General features: G+C 47.3%; 1 pseudogene; it reads right to left on the bottom strand.

Moving 5' to 3' along the window:
* The window catches only part of LOC147706971 (uncharacterized), a 93,472-nt pseudogene that overhangs the window by 11,815 nt on the left and 64,668 nt on the right, over nucleotides 1-16,989 (bottom strand).

Below are 16,989 nucleotides of genomic sequence, written 5' to 3' on the forward strand. Positions count from 1 at the left end.
GGGGTGGCCGATTTCCTCTCCGCAGTCCCCTCGGACGCGCTGGTGCTGGCAAAAGAGTTTATACCTATCCTCATGTTTGCGGATGATACTTTAATCATCTCCAAGACTCCCAGCAGTCTGCAAAAAGCGCTAAAGAGGTTTGAGGACTTTTGCTTGATCCAGGGCCTTGTAGTTAATACAGGAAAAACAAAGTTCAATGAGCATAGATCATTCCAGGGTAAGGTATACATGAATAACGCACCTCATGAAAGGGTTGATGCTTTTACCTACCTAGGAGTTACGCTACAGGCAAATATGGGGTGGTCAAAGCAAGTTGATATGGCCACATTGAAACATAAGCAACAGGCTGGGATCCTCGCTGGAAAGTTTAGATCCTCCTTGACCAAACCGATCAGCCCACTGATGGAGATTTATAAAATGAAAGGTTTAAGCTCTGCCCTTTATGCAGCGGAACAACCTTATCTGCTGCAGAAAACTTCTTTCTTCGAAATGTAACTAGTGCCCCGAAACGTACGCCAATCCGCCCACTGCTGTTTGGTTTGGGAAGAAATGCAGTAATGGGTATTGCGAAATTCCGCCCTCTTTTATATTGGCGTCGGTTGTGGTGCACAGTTGAGTTGGCACATTATGCTAAAGGAGTTAAAGATGTAATGGATAATGACTGTTTCCATAAGGTTAAATGGCTTAGAGAGGTTAGGTCACTGTTGGGGAGCTTAGGTCTGAGTAATGTATGGACTGATCCGCTTAATGCTTCATTCCCCTTCAAGAAATCCCTGAAGGAAATGTATTGGGGTATGGTTATGACAATAGTATGTTCTGGGGGATTAGTAGGGCGCTTGACCGGCCAGTTTTTAGATTTTAAGACAAGGCCTGGCTTAGAGCAGTACTGGGACGCCATCGAAAAACCAACTGACCGGAAGTTGTATTTCCAACTAAGGGTTGGTACCCTTCCCGTCAGGTCGTTTACCAGCAAATGGAAATTGGCTAGTGAGAAGGAGTGCCCTACGTGCAAGGACAAGCCGGAATCAGTTAGTCATTTGTTGTGTTTTTGCCTCTTATACAAAAAACCGCGTGCAATGTGGGTAATACCGATTTGCAAGTTGTTAGGTTTCAATATATTGAGGGAAACAAGTGGTCCTCAGCATAAACAGATAGAGTTAAAGATAATATATAGACCACGATGGGCTGCTATATGGTACAGAAATTCCCTTGCCCAGCCGGGCAGGGAATGTTTATTCAAAAATAAGTTGTCTCGATGCATAAGTAAAGCAGGTAACCAAAGACATGAAGGTTACTGTAGGGCACAGTCCTGTGCCGTACGTGAGAAAGGAAATTAAGAAGACAGTGAGTGCAAACAATATCAGGCAAACAAAAGTGAGCTAACAGGCCACTCATACAAATTCAAATAAACAGTGTGTCCTGGAGTGAATCATCCATACATTAATAAAACAAATTCTAAGTATGGGACACTCTAAATGCAGTCGATGGGCGTTTTGATCCCAAGCTCAATTTATAAGGGGATCATCTTCAGGACTTTTGAGATAAAGACTTTTGCCTGAATTTAACCTTTTGACATAAAACCGCCAGATTTTTGTCTATTAGTGGGGTTTTAATCCTGTTAGATGTCTTCGCTGGTTAGGGTAATAGTAATGGCCCGACATCCATTTCAGAAATAGAATGCTGAGCCCAACTTTGAGGTTATGCAGCAGGGATGCGTTTCAGGTTGCACAATGCTTTAACAACCGGTCTGGCTTCCGAAGCGATCCTGCTCACACTCGCGATCCATCGGCTCATCCACAGCCATCGTCACCTCGAGCGGACCCTCACATCCTTGGCCGCCTCGGAAGCAAGCAGCCCGAACATCCCAACCGCAATTTGAACAGCACCTACTACAGCTAAACTAGGAGCCCTCACTTGAAACGGAGACCGGCATTGACCGAATGGACAGACTTGAAACTACCAAACAGTTCTCAACCCAGACCGGTTGTTAGAAGTATAATCACAACTCTCAAAAGCGCATGAAATTGGAACAATTATTTTTATCTCACAAGGAATATACTCTAAGTCTGACCAGAATTGTTAAAGCATTGTGCAACCTGAAACGCATCCCTGCTACATAACCTCAAAGTTGGGCTCAGAATTCTATTTCTGAAATGGATGTCGGGCCATTACTATTACCCTAACCAGCGAAGACATCTAACAGGATTAAAACCCCACTAATAGACAAAAGTCTGGCGGTTTTATGTCAAAAGGTTAAATTCGGGCAAAAGTCTTTATCTCAAAAGTCCTGAAGATGATCCCCTTATAAATTGAGCTTGGGATCGAAACGCCCGTCGACTGCATTTAGAGTGTCCCATACTTAGAATTTGTTTTATTAATGTATGGATGATTCACTCCAGGACACACTGTTTATTTGAATTTGTATGAGTGGCCTGTTAGCTCACTTTTGTTTGCCTGATATTGTTTGCACTCACTGTCTTCTTAATTTCCTTTCTCACGTACGGCACAGGACTGTGCCCTACAGTAACCTTCATGTCTTTGGTTACCTGCTTTACTTATGCATCGAGACAACTTATTTTTGAATAAACATTCCCTGCCCGGCTGGGCAAGGGAATTTCTGTACCATATAGCAGCCCATCGTGGTTTATATATTATCTTTAACTCTATCTGTTTATGCTGAGGACCACTTGTTTCCCTCAATATACTTGATACCCAAGGTCCCTGGCCATTCATTGGGTTCCGCTTGTTCCCCCAAAAAAGAGTTAGGTTTCAATAGGCATAATGAGGCCTTGAGAGTTTTATCTACGAATCCAACATTACCTATAGCAATTGCAGTGGCCAAATTTTTGCGTTGGGCCTGGTCTATTTGTGCTAGGGAGCTTTCTGTAACAATGTTGAGTTAATTTTATGATGTCACCCTCCTTTTATTCTCTGTATTGAATAATTTATGAATTATCTGGGATTATCTGAAAATATAGATCTATGAATGTAATTGTTTTTAAAGTCCTTTTATCCGACAGCGTGCTGATGTTCAATATATCTTTTAAGGATTAATTGTTTTAAGGCAAACAGATATTTATAGATTTAAAATTTTGTGTGTAATGTATATGTTTGTGCTTTTATGACAAAACTGTCGAATAAAGCTATTTGAGTTTAGATAAAGCCTGAGAGTAACAGAGCGAGCAAGGGAGAGGTGGGATAACAGGATAATAACAAGAGGAGAAGAAAGGAAGCGAGATGGGCGAAAGAGAGGAGGGAAGAGAAGGAGAAAGCAGGAGATACGGCAGAACAGGCACAAGGAGAGCCAGAGGGGGACAAGCACATGAGAGAGTGAACATGGTAAGAGATCAAGAGAGAGCTGTGGAGCGCAAGAAAGATGGAGTGAGATAGAAAGAGAGAGATCTGGGGAAATAGTGTGGGCCATGTCTAGACCACAGGAGGGAGGTCAAGGGAGCATGCAGTATTGGTTTTGTTGGCCTTATCTTTAAATGATATGTGGTAGAAGCTAGAAGGGCAGACAGAGGATTTGGCCTAACAGCTAGAGCGGTCGACCTCCAAGCTGGGGAACCAGGTTGGAGTCTTGGCAGAGATGCTGAACATACTGTGATTCTGCACAAGTCACAATCTCCCCCTGCCTAACAAAAAAACAAAAAAAAATGAATGTGCCGGTCTGTAACACAACTGGTGTTCTGATACCTTCGAATCTAGTTTGTGCTATATATCACCCCCCCCCCCAAAAAAAAAAGTGCATGCTACTTTTATTCAGTCATGACATATGATAGACTTCTTACCTGGAATAAGATTTACATGCTGTATCCAGAACTCTGGTGATGAAAGGGGGATATGTGGATTTTCAGTGTTGCCCTTCATCTCATGAAGAACGTTGATTCAGACATGTAGACCACCCTCCAAAAATCACTTATCTTATTTGCTTTTCCTTGTGTTCCTGTGGATCTCCAGGATGGTGGCTTAATCAGAGTGGATGTGATTGGTACTGTTTTAAGTTTTTTCAGGTGGTAGCTGGGTCCTGGTCCTTTTGTTGGTGACATACATTATTTAAGGTCATTTTGGCCTGCGACAAAAGCCATTGAAGGCTTTTGATTTGGAGGGAGGGCAAGTGCATGTTAACTTGACTGCTGTGGTCTATTGGAAAAACAAGCATTGGCAAAACAGAAATTTGTGGAAATGCATCACCTACTGTATTGATTCGTATTGATCGTATTACAATATTTGCTTCCAGAATTACAAACAAATGTGGTTGATTTGTGCTTTGCTAATTCTGAAATATTTGCAGAGTTCATTTACAGACATTTACATTTTAAGTAATTTCATTTTGAGGTAAAACTTGAGAGAAATGAAAAGACACTATCCCTCAAATATCTTAAAGGTGGTGTCAAGTAATCTCACAGTTTGAGCTTAGCTGGTATACGCCTTTGCTTGCACACTGCTGTGCACCCATGTTCACAAACGCATTGCGATCATGTGCAGTCCGAGGGCGATCTTAGGCTCCTTCTTTGCAGTGCCCGAACTTGATGGGCCTGTCGACCCATTGCAGCTTACCCTATGCCGCACTATTGTGACATAAACCAGAAAGCAATGACTACAGTACCAAGAATTCAGAAAAACAGTCCAGAGGAAAGGTCGCATTGCCCCCATATTCACCAGATGCATCCCCGGGTCACTAGGGCGGCTGCCCACCTGAGCTCATGAGGGTAGTGCCAGGCTCAAAACCTCTAAAGGGTTAGTATATTGCAGAACAATGTTTGGACCAGGCAGGCTCATCAAAATAACTACTGCCTCCAACACAAGGATTGGGAGAGCAAGTTAGGATTGCAACCTCAGTAAATCTGAGAGACTGTATGATGTAAACAAAGGAGCTGAACCTGCCCAGGCTCTCGGACCGTCAGGGCACTGATCTGACATATGACTGACACCATACCAACCCTTCCAGCCGATCAGAGGCGCTGATCTGGCCACTGACTTTTGTCAGTTCACCCTGCCTTCCCGCGTGTCCTACAGTAGCCGCACTGCACACATGGCATCTAGCAGTATAAGAGATCCTCCGCTTTTCATGCTGGCCTGTTTCCGTTGGTTGGGTGTGCTTGGCTTTGAGGTCATTTTGCAAGCAGACCAGTTTGCTGATTGGGCACATTTTTTATTTGTTTCCAATGTTTTCTTCACTCTTGTGCTTTAAAATGCTATATTTGGATCCATTTTTTTCAACAATTTGCAGTAAATATGTAGCATAAAAACCACAATTTAAATCCATTTTTTCAAAAATTTCTTGCGGGGGAGATACCCTCGCACACTCCTTTTGCAGTTCTAGCTCGCTCGCTTCGCTCGCACTCTAAAAATCCACCAGCCACCACTGACATAATCCACAAAGATAACTTACACTTTTGAAGTAGGTTTACTGCTTTTCAGTATTCACAAATTGAACCTTTGTAGTAACTTATGCTTTTGTAGTAATTCCAGACCTACGCATGGCCAACAACTGGTAATTCAAAAGGACCAGGGAACCAAGGGTTGCCTAGAAACAGAGTACTCAAGCCATTGATATCCGTAGGCCAATTCTCAATAAATTGTTAAATTCATATAAATCACTTGCAACATGAAACTTGTGGGAATTCAAAAATAAATCATTTATGGATTACAACGCATTTCTGTACAAATACATTTTTTAAACTTTTTATTTTTTTAATAATTGCCACCAAGCAATGAAAAAGATAATTACATCAGCATTCTACAATAATAAGAAATCGGTAAGAATTTGCAGAGCACAGAGGAACATAATAAAAGAAAGAAAAGAAGAAAAAAACGGAACAGAGGGATTGTTCAGGACAGGAATGACCACAAATAGCTAGAGCTACTTACACATGATAAAATATGCAAATCAAACCAAACCGGTCAATTGAATGAAAAAAAAAGGAAAGAAGACTGGACACAGTCAATCCTTAATCCCATTGAAGACAGGACCAAACCCTGCGGAGTTGCAGCAGGAATCGGGGGCCTATGGCTTTCACTAATGCATTTTCCATTGCAAAAATCTCCCTCAGCAGAGACCAGAATTCATCAAAGCTAGGAGGGGTGGTGTGAATCAAAGAGCGGGCGATACACAGACGAGCACAGGAAGCGATGATAGAGGCTAAAAGTTTCGTAAGACATCCAGACTCAGAGAATAGCTTCAATAGCAGCTCTTGCCCTGAAACCGGACTGTCGTAGCCAACTCAGGTTGCTAAAGTCAGAGTGATATTAGACCAAAAGTCCTCCAGCCTAGGGCAGGTGAAGAACATGTTGTGTAAGTCGGCAGCATATTCCTGAAATTTCGGGCAGTTTGTTTTAGCGGCAGTTAAGTTGTTAGACCAATTTAAAATTCGCTCAGGGAGGGGCGTGGCCAAGATGGCGGCGGAGTAGGACGCGTTTCCGAGCCGCTCCGGCATCGATCCGACATAGCTTCTTACAGCACGGTCCTGAGTGAGCGGATTAGCTTTAAAAGTGCTGCAGAAGTTCCCCTGGCATAGCGGAGTGGTTTGGTGCCGTTGGCGGAGCAGAGAGGCATCAGGGACGACCACGAGACCGACTGAGCTCTGAGGCCTGCGTGACCCTGGCCCTGCTTGGTTCCTGGCGCCCGCTATTGGCAGAGGGCAGGCCTCCTGAGATCCCGCCCAGGACCGCCAGCGCTGATTGCAAGTGGAGGAACGCTCCGTGCCCACAAAGCGGTCGATCTAGCTTCCGGTGCAACTTGGGGTGTTCGGCGTTTCTAGCCTGTGGTGCGGAGCGAGCCCACGAGTTGGCGAGGCGGAGGTTCGACGACGTCCAGCAGTGATCATCGAGGGGAGGCCCGGTGAAGCCCGGGTGCCGGCGGGGCTGAGCACGCCGATGGTGCCTGTGGAAAATCGGCAACAGGTGGGGCCCCGAGCGTGGCTGGTGGTGGAGAGTGGTGCCGGACCGGCGGTGGTGACCGGTGGGCCCAGGCGAGAGCGGATTTGCATGTGGTGAAGACGCGGCCTACATGATACCAGCGGCATTCCTGCATGGCCGCCACAGGACCTCAGGCCGTCAGTAACCTTGTGCACCGGCCGTTGGTGCCTGTGAAGCCTACAAGCACGTGCAGAACGGAGGCCTGGGCCGCTGTATGGGTCGTGTGAGTGTTTTGGAAGCACTACGGCCTATAGCTTGAGGCCTAGACATTGGAACCACGGGCCCTGGCTCTGGACTGGAGGTGGAGCGAGGTGGAGCGAGTGGCCGGACCCGCCATTTTGTTTGGTCTCTTGGCGCCCGGGCGGAGTGCTGCCCGCCGCAATGTCCAACACGTTGCGCAAGGGGCGCCCGGGGAAGGATGGCGCTTTGAAGTCCTCCCAGCAGCCGGCATCCCCAGGGGCTAGTGGCTCGTCGAAGCAGTCGGACGATGAGGCGCCGGTGAGGAAGACATCTCCGAGGAAGACATCTCCGAGCTCCGTGCACAATTGGCGTCCGATCTGCGGGACGTGCGGAGGGACGTGGATGGTATAGGCGAGAGGGTCACGACCCTGGAGGACCATGATTTAACTGTGGCCAATGACATACACCTATTGCAGCAGGATATCATCCGCCTCACCGAACAGAACCTGGACTTGCAAACGCACACGGAGGACCTGGAAAATAGTTCCCGCAGGAACAACATCCGCATTCGAGCTGTGCCATGGGATGGTGCGGCGGGCGACCTGCGTGGCTATGTTCAGGAGTTGTTTCTACAGATATTGGATGAGGAGGATGTGCGGGAAATTCAGATGGATAGAGTACATAGAGCGGCGTTGCCTAGACGAGGGGGGGGGCCCCCCTGACATTCTCGTCTGTGTCCATGATTTTCAGGTGAAAGAACGCATCCTCCGCAAGGCCAGGGCCATCACATCGTTGCAGTTCAGGGACCACCGCCCTCAGCTTTATCAGGACTTGGTGGCCTCTACGCTGCGGAAACGGAGGGAATTCCGTCCAGTGACTGCTTTTTTGAGGGAACGTAACATCGCCTACTCCTGGGGTCATCCCTTTAGGATCATCTTCCGGTGGCAGAACCGGCTCGCACAAATTCGCTCACTCCAAGTGGCGAAGGACCTCTTGGGCCTGGAGGATGTGCCACCTTCTCAGGGAGCACCTGCTTCCCCGTCTCGGATGCGCCACCGCTCTTCTTCCTGGCACAGAGTGGGCGCTTCACCTGACCGGCGGCGGCCGGATCGCACTACTAGTCTGCAGGAACGGGGCAACGCGGTGGCATCGGTGGCCTCGGCTACCCTGGCTGATACACAGCAAAGTTCCGGAGCAGCGTGACCTCTGCTTTGATGATGGATCGGCGCCAGAGGGGCTTCGGCCTTCTGGCCTGGGGGTATGGATGTACTTTTGGAGGAGACACCCCTGGCCGTGGGGGCTACTGTGTTGGTTCCCCTAACCCACTTCCGGAATGGAAGGCCCCTCGCAAACTTTGGACTTCTGGACACAATGAGTAATTTCTTCGAATTCACAGTTTTGAATCTGTTCTTTCTATTGGTTTTTTCTATGTGGGGGGGGTTGGGAGTTTGGGGCTTGGGGTGTTTGGTGGGGGGGGGTCCCATGACGGTGGGAAGGGGGGGCTGCTGCATGACTGTTTGCTGCTGTGTGTGAGGGCTTCGGATCGGTGTGGGCAGGCTGGAGCTGTGGATAGGTTTGCTGTGGGTGTGTGGGGAGCTTTGGGCCATAATGGGGGGAGAGTGGCTGACCCTCTGAAGTTGCCTAGGACCGGAGGGCGCCTGAGTACGGGGGTGGGTACCCTTGGGGTGGCAGTGGAGTGTTTTGGGGTCTATTTCTATAATGCCGATTAGCATAGGAACTTGGAACGTTAAGGGTATGAATTCACCACAGAAGAGGCAGAAGGTGTGGAAATATGTGGTAGATCACCAACTTGATATAGTGGGGTTACAGGAAACCCATCTGGCAAGGAAGGATGAGTTGCGGCTGCGGCACAGGGCATATCCCATTATCTATATGTCTTCCGCTGCCACGAAGCATAGGGGGGTAGCTCTCCTTTTCCGAGCTGCGCTTCACTTCCAACCTGTAGAAGTGCGTAACGATAAGGACGGCCGTTGGTTGATGGTCAAAGGGCTCATTCAGGGTCGGCTGTGCACCTTTGTGGTGGTGTATCTACCCAACGCTGGTCAGAATACGTTCTTACAAGATTTGTTGCTGAAGGTTGGGGATTTTGCGGAGGGAAATCTGTTTTTGCTGGGGGATTTTAACCTGGTATGGGATAAGGAGATGGATAGCTCAGGGGGGCATAGGGCGGGTACGGGTGTGTTTTCTGCATCAACGCAGCGGGAGGTGGGGGAGTTGGGGCTGGTTGATGGTTGGCGTTTTTTCCACCCTACTACAAAAGACTACACGTTCTTCTCCCACGTACATCACTCCTACTCCCGTTTAGACTCCATATTTCTTGGCCAATCACTGCGCGGGGACATAGTAGATGCCGCCATTCTTCCGATATCCGTTTCGGACCATAGTCTGCTGGTGCTTAGCCTTCGCTGGTCGTCGCCCGGTGCAGCACAACGGAAGTGGTACTTTCCGGCCTCGGTGATCAGGGATGATACGTCCAATAAAGCATTGCAGCTTGCCATTAGAGAATTTTTTTATCTTAACCCCCTGTCGGATACCTCGCTCTCGAACACGTGGGACGCCTTTAACACCTCGATCAGGGGCACGTGTTTAGGCCTCAACTCGCAGCTCAACACCTTGCGGAGGAAGGAACGTGAGGCCCTGGAGGCTGAGGTAATCGAGCTCGAACAAGCTCACAAACTTAACCCTTCAAGGGTGACCCTCCGTCCACTGACTGGGTGAGGGGTAAATTAAAGGCGCACTACGCCAATAGGGCCGAGCTCACACTCTTGCGACTGGGGCGACAATCCTACTCATGCGGGAACAAGGTGGGTAGGCACTTGGCACGGCAACTGCGGGATAGGAGAGAGTGAGAATACATAGGAGGCATCAGAGACGCTGCAGGTGTGCTGCAACATCGGGCCGAATTGAAGGCGGACATTTTTGGACGCTTTTATGCCGAGTTGTACACGGGAGATAACTTGGGAGCGGAAACCCAAAAGGAGTTTCTGCAACGTTTGCCTCTACCTCGCATATCTAAAGAATGGAACAAATTATTGGAGGCGCCAATCTCTAGAGAGGAGGTTCTCTCCGCCATCAAAAATTTGAAGTTACACAAGGCCCCGGGTCCGGATGGTTACACCGCGTTTTTTTACAAGACATATGCTACTGAACTGTGTGACTTTCTAGTGTCTCTCTTTAACGATATGGCCTCATCCGGAGCCTCTACAGGGACTCTGGCCGAGGCGGTGATCACGGTCCTACTGAAACCAGGGAAAGATCTGGCGCAATGTGCTTCCTTCCGCCCCATAGCCTTACTTAACATCGACGCAAAATTATATTCAGCGATCCTGGCGTGCCGCTTACAGGATTTGATGCCGGCGATCATTCACCCAGACCAGTCTGGCTTTATTAAAGGACGCCAGACCCATGATAATACCCGTAGAGTGGTTCACCTGATCGAAAAGGCGGACAGGTTCTGTATTCCGGCTGTGCTTGTGGGCCTGGACGCAGAGAAGGCCTTTGACCGAGTCGATTGGGGCTTTTTATTTAATACGCTGACGGCTTTTGGCTTTTCTGACAAATTCATCACTATGGTGAAGGCTAACTTTTGCAATCCACGTTCGAGAGTGGCAGTGAATGGCCAGCTGTCAGCCTTCTTCTCACACTCGAGGGGAACCAGACAGGGATGTCCCCTCTCTCCTCTGCTGTTCGCGCTCAGCATTGAGCCCCTGGCGGTGGCGGTGAGGGAACATGAAGGCGTGAGAGGCATACCGTTCACAGGAGAGCAACATAAGATCTCGCTCTTCGCGGACGACGTCCTGCTTTCGGTGGCGGACCCGGCAGGTTCCTTGCCTTGCATTAGGGAGATTCTACTTGAATTTGAGGAAGTGGCGGGATTTAAAGTAAATTATGGCAAATCATATATCCTGAATTTGACTCTTTCACAAGCTGATGTGGCTCATGTGCGGACGTTGACACCACTGGCGTGGGCAACTGGATCGATTGTTTATCTGGGAGTCCACCTGACTCCGACGGTGGGCAAACTATTTGCGGCCAACTTCCCACCCCTCTTGACGAAGACCCGGGCCGAATTGGAGAGGTGGAAACCTAAATTCCTGTCCTGGCTAGGTAGGATACACGCGATTAAGATGGTCCTTCTCCCCAAATATTTATACCTGTTCCAGGCCCTGCCTAGTCCACTGGATAGCGCCTACTTCCGGCAGCTTAACACGCAGATACTGCGATTTGTCTGGCAAGGGGGCCGAGCCCGACTGTCTTTCACAGTCTTACGCCGGCCTAGATCGGAGGGCGGAGTGGGTCTGCCGGACCTGCATCTCTATTATAAGGCTGCCCAGGTGAGGGTAATGGTGGAATGGTCGCAGCAGTTTTCAGAAAAACATTGGCTGCATATGGACCGGAGTGTGGCTGGCTGGTCCATTTGGGATCTGGCCTGGAAATCGAAGAGGGATCGCCCCTTGAACGCTTATATTAGTACCCCCACGGGTACTACACTGAAGGTCTGGGATACCCTGGCTGCTGATGAGCGGTGGACGACTTTTCCATCTCCGTTCACGCCCTTGCATTTCAATCCGGCCTTTCCACCGGTGCTTAGTGAGGGGCCTTTTGACGCATGGAGGGAGGGTGGATGTAGGGCACTAACCCACCTGTTTCATGGCCCTGACCCTTTGACCTTCGCTAACTGTATACGGGACTATCAGGTACCACAAACTGATAGGTATCGGCATGTCCAGTTGCTACACTGGGCCACGTCTCCAGGGGTACTGGAGGCAGCTACGAGACCCCCCTCGACGTTCGAGGCTTTTTTGCTGCGGACGTCCACCATGAAGGGAGTCATCTCCTTCCTCTACCAATTACTGCTTAAGTCCGAATTGTCACCTAGACCATGTTATATGGAGCAGTGGGAGGAGATGGTGGGGAGAGATATTACCGACAATGAATGGTCAGCGCTCTGGAGGGATATGACCCAATTTAACCACTCGATACCTCTTAGGGAGGCTAACTTAAAGACTCTCACACAATGGTATTTGTGCCCAACTAGGCTTCACCGTATCTTCCCGGCTACCTCGGATAAATGCTGGAGGGGATGTGGACTCCTAGGGGACTTCCGCCGTATCTGGTGGGACTGCCCGGTGATTAGGCCCTACTGGGACGAGATTCTTTCACATATCAAAGATATCCTTCAATACCCTATAGAGGACTCTGTGGCTTCTGTACTGTTGGGTCTACGAGACCCCGGTCTTGAACACCAGACGCAATCTGATAAAAAGATTCTGTGGCTGTGCCTGGGGGCGGCCAAACTCACGTTGGCGGCAGCGTGGAAGCGAAAGGAGGCACCGGCGATATCTCTTTGGCACGCACAGCTTTGGAAGCTTTTAAGCTTAGAGAGAATGGCAGACATCTTCCTCGGTAATTACAAGAATTTCACACATGTATGGGGACCCTTGGTTGCCTTCCTGTCTAAAGGCCTGCCGTCGGCGGTTTGCCCAGCATCCTTGAGATCCCTGCACCTTTTCCAAATTTAGTGCGGCTTTCTGAATGAGTGTGGTAAGTGTGTGTCACCGTCATGGGGGGGGGGACGGGGAGTTGCATTTTCTTTCCTTTTTACCTTTCCCCTGTGACACCGAGGTGCTCGTTCTCGCCGATTGGTGCATTTGTATGGTTTGCAATAACCTAAATATCTGCTTGCTTTGGGACATTCTGACTCCACAATGCTCAGCATCGATGGTTGCTTGTTTACCTCTTGCTCTTATTCCTGCAGGTACCTAGACTGACTGGCATGGATCTCTCTTTGCGGTGTGTCACCACCATCATTTTGATTTGGTTTCTTCCCCCTGCGTGGGGACATGTGCGGCACCTTGGTGCTTCTTTCCTGTGTTTCCTTTTGTTATATGCAAAATAAAATTTTACAAAAAAAAATAAATTCGCTCAGGGGTATAATAGAGCATAAAAATAATTCTGGCTGTTGTAGTTTTCAATTGACAGATGTTATGGCTAAATCAATAGTTTGGAGAGATTCTTATATTTCCTTCTTTGAAATATCAGAGCAAAAAATCTGACTTAGCTAGGCTACAATTTGTACACCATTATCACTCACCTCCCCAATGAATTTTTGATATATTTTGCCTATTCCTCCTCGCCCTCTAATACCAACAAGTGTGGACAGGATCTCAGATGGATTAGACAACTCTAATAATCCCCTACCACGAATAAAATAGTCCCTAACTTGTAGGTATTTAAAGAAGTAGGTATGTGAAAGATCAAATTCCTATTTTAGAGATAAAAAAGTTTGAAAACTCTGATCATCGTGTAGCTGCCCCACCCGCATTATGCCTTTGAGTTGCCATTCTTTCCCAATCTGGTCATGAAATATATTAGGAAACAAAGGATCCCCCCATAGTGCAGTGTAATAGTGTAAATCAGATATTGCATAAGTTTTGTAGATTTTGCACCATATGTTGGTGATATCTCTAATTACCTTGAAGCGTACTCGCTTAAAATATTTGGGGTCAGATGTTCGATATAGTAGAAACCAAGCATTCGGTCCACAAGCCAGCTGATATACAAACCAACTGGGTTTTGTATCAGTTCCTCTAAGTAGACTCTGTATCCACCCGATAAATGCTGCCCAAAAGTATAACTTAAAATCGAGGAGGTTAAATCCGCCGTGCATGTATGATAGTTTTAGATATCGAATAGCTCGTCTGGCCCGTCGGTATCCCCAGATAAAGCTGCCCAGGACACTATCTAGACGTTTGAAAAAGAAAGATGGTTCTTTTAATGGAATTGTATGGAAAAGATATAGAAACTTTGGTAAAATATTCATTTTAACCACATTGCAACTCTCATAAATACTGAGAAGTAGCCGGTGCCAACTTTGCAACTTTGCCGCCACTATCTTCAGCAGCAGATCATAGTTGAGTGGGATGATTTGTTATGTTATGTTGTTATGTTAGGCGTTCCTATATAGCGCTCGAATCACCCTGGGGCATCTCGGCGCTGCTCAGTTAACCACAAAGAAAAACAGCTGGGATAAAGGAGCCTTAGTACAAGAATGCTTTCAGATGTTTCCTAAAATCTCGGTAAGATGGAATATCCCGCAGGGTTTTAGGCAGGCTATTCCAATATTTGGGGGCCAGGTAAGTCTGATGCGGGGTATATGGAGCAGCTGCCGAAGAACTTGACCTCAGCCGACGCCCACGTAAATAATTTTTTTAGTTTCTTTTGTAGAGACTTTGGACCCTGAACCTGTAGGGCGTTAAATGTCAGACAACAGATCTTAAAAAAAGATTGTTTTTTCATGGGTAACCAATGAAGGTTTCCCAGCAGCGGTAACGAAGAGGAGCCGTCCGGCATGTTCAGAATAATCCTGGCGGCAGTATTTTGGATGACCTGCAATTTATTTAGAAAGGTCACCCCAACCTCTGCTGGTAGGGCATTCCCGTAATCCAAGCGACTGATCACCATGGCTTGGGTCAGAGTTCTACGGTGCTCGGTCGGGATAAATGTAAACATTTTCTGAAGCAGTCTTAACCTGTGGTAACACGCCCCTGAAGTGGATGCTACATGGTCTTGCATAAAAAGGGATTGATTTATCTTTATGCCTAAGTTGTTGACGCACTGCTTAGAAACACAGGGTCATTGGGCCAGGCTGCTGTAGCCTTCCCAAGAAGCATGACTTCCGTCTTGCCCGGATTCAACTGGAGACGGTTGTTGGTCATCCAGTGAGAGATTTCAAGAATACCTGAGGCAAAGCGGTGTCTATCTGCTTCAATATTTGGGCCAATGTTAAATAGTAGCTAGGTGTCGTCAGCATAACAAATAGTTTTGAAACCCAGGGCTTCCACTACCTTAGCCAATGGTACCATATAGATATTAAAAAGGGTGGGGCTAAGGCAGGAGCCCTGGAGGACACCTTTGTCCAGAGATGTTTTCTCGAACTGATAAGGGCCCAGGATGACAGTTTGAAATCTGACCACCAGGAAGTTCTGCAGCCCCTTAAGAGCAGTACCTTGAATGCCAAAAGATCTTAACCTCTCCGCGAGCCTACTATGCAAGATAGTATCAAAGGCCGCAGAGAGGTCAAGCAATATCAAAATCGCCGAACCTCCAGCATCGACAGTCATCCTAAGGGAATCGGTAACCGCTAAGAGAGCCGTTTCCGTACTGAAACCCCGACGGAAACCCGATTGCGAGGAGTCCAAGATACAATTAGTTTCAAGGTAGCTGCTCAGTTGCCAATTGATAATACTTTCAAGCATTTTTGTGGGAAGTGGGAGCAAAGAGATGGGGCGATAATTGCCCAGGTCTTGAGGATTGGCCGAGGGTTTCTTTAGAATCGGGTAGACAAATGCCTCCTTCCAGGGGGCAGGAATTATTCCTTCATGGATTGAGAGGTTAAAGATATTTTGAACAGTAGGTGCTAGAATGTAGGACAAAAGAGATATGATTTTGGGGGGGCAAGGGTCCACAGGAGAGCCTGATTTAGCCATCTCTAAGGCTTTTTGAGTCTCTACTAATGAGACAGGTGTAAAGCATTCCAGGGAGCATTCTGTCCGTCTCATAGAACTGCCCAGACAGGGTTCCGAGGGTAAGTTTGCCAGATCGGGTAATAAAAAATTGGAGTAGATTTTAGAAATTTTCACCTGGAAAAAAGTGGCCAGAGAATCACATAGTTCTTGGGACTCTATGGGTGATTGTTTACACTCTACCGGCGCCACAAAGTCCTTAACAATGTCAAATAGGGCCTTTGATGAGTTACCTGAGCTCTCAATTTGGTTCAAAATATACAAGCATCTAGCTGCTTTCAAATTCCGATGATAAGCTGCCAAGGCAGATTTAAAAAACTGTTTAGTCTGCAGAGATTTACTCTGTCGCCAATGCCTCTCCAATTTTTTGCATGAAGCCATTTCCTGCCTTAGTTCAGCGGTGTACCATTGTGCCGAACGTCAGTTAGGGGTTGGTCTAGAGTTTTTCCTTATAGGAATAATTCCATCCAGAACTTTCCCCAACGTTTCACTAAAAGTAATCAGTGAATCTGATACATCCTGATCCTCTACACGCGGAACTGCCAAGAAGACTTTCTTAAATGCCTGAGGAGTTAGCTTGTTCCATGATCTATGAGTAGTTTGACACTTGACAGCTGTCAGTACAATAGGTTTCTGCATAATGATAGGCGTCATAAATTTGATCATAGAGTGGTCAGTCCAGGTAAGAGGGCACAGAGGATCAAACAAAAAAGAGTCAGAGTTTGTAAAGAGTAGGTCGAGTAGGTGTCCCCCATTATGCGTCGGTCCTTGTACTCTTTGGGAGAGACCCAGCTGCTCCATGTCAGTGAGGAGTTTATTTACCTCTGGTGAAGAATGCAATTCACAATGGAAATTAAAGTCACCCAACAACAGGAACTTATTAGAGGCAAGGGCGTGGATAGCTCTCTGCTCCACTAATCTTTCTACAAAGTCTGTTTTGGGACCAGGAGGCTGATAAACTAGGGCTCTTGTCCAGCTTTCCGAAGGGGATGAAATTACTTTGAAGATGCCTATTTCCAAGTCTTCATCCGCTAGTGTATTTATCCAGGAGATACTAAGATAATTTTTAAAAGCGATGGCTATACCTCCCGCTTTTTCCCCACCCTATCAAGATGGATACATTTGTAGTTGTCAGGAATAGCTACATTAATGAAAGGGTGGTTAGTAGAGTTCAGCCAAGTTTCGGTTAAAAAACAAATTTCCGGGGAGTGTGTGTTAATCAAATCCCATATTTCAAAAGTATGTCTAGCTAGGAAGCGTACATTACATAAAATATAGGCTAGACCCTCCGAAGGAGAGGTACTTAAAAGTCGTGTTAAAGGTACATGGCTTATAAGTTAGT

Source organism: Lissotriton vulgaris, chromosome 6 (assembly GCF_964263255.1).
Source record: "Lissotriton vulgaris chromosome 6, aLisVul1.2, whole genome shotgun sequence".
NCBI classification, from domain to species: domain Eukaryota; kingdom Metazoa; phylum Chordata; class Amphibia; order Caudata; family Salamandridae; genus Lissotriton; species Lissotriton vulgaris.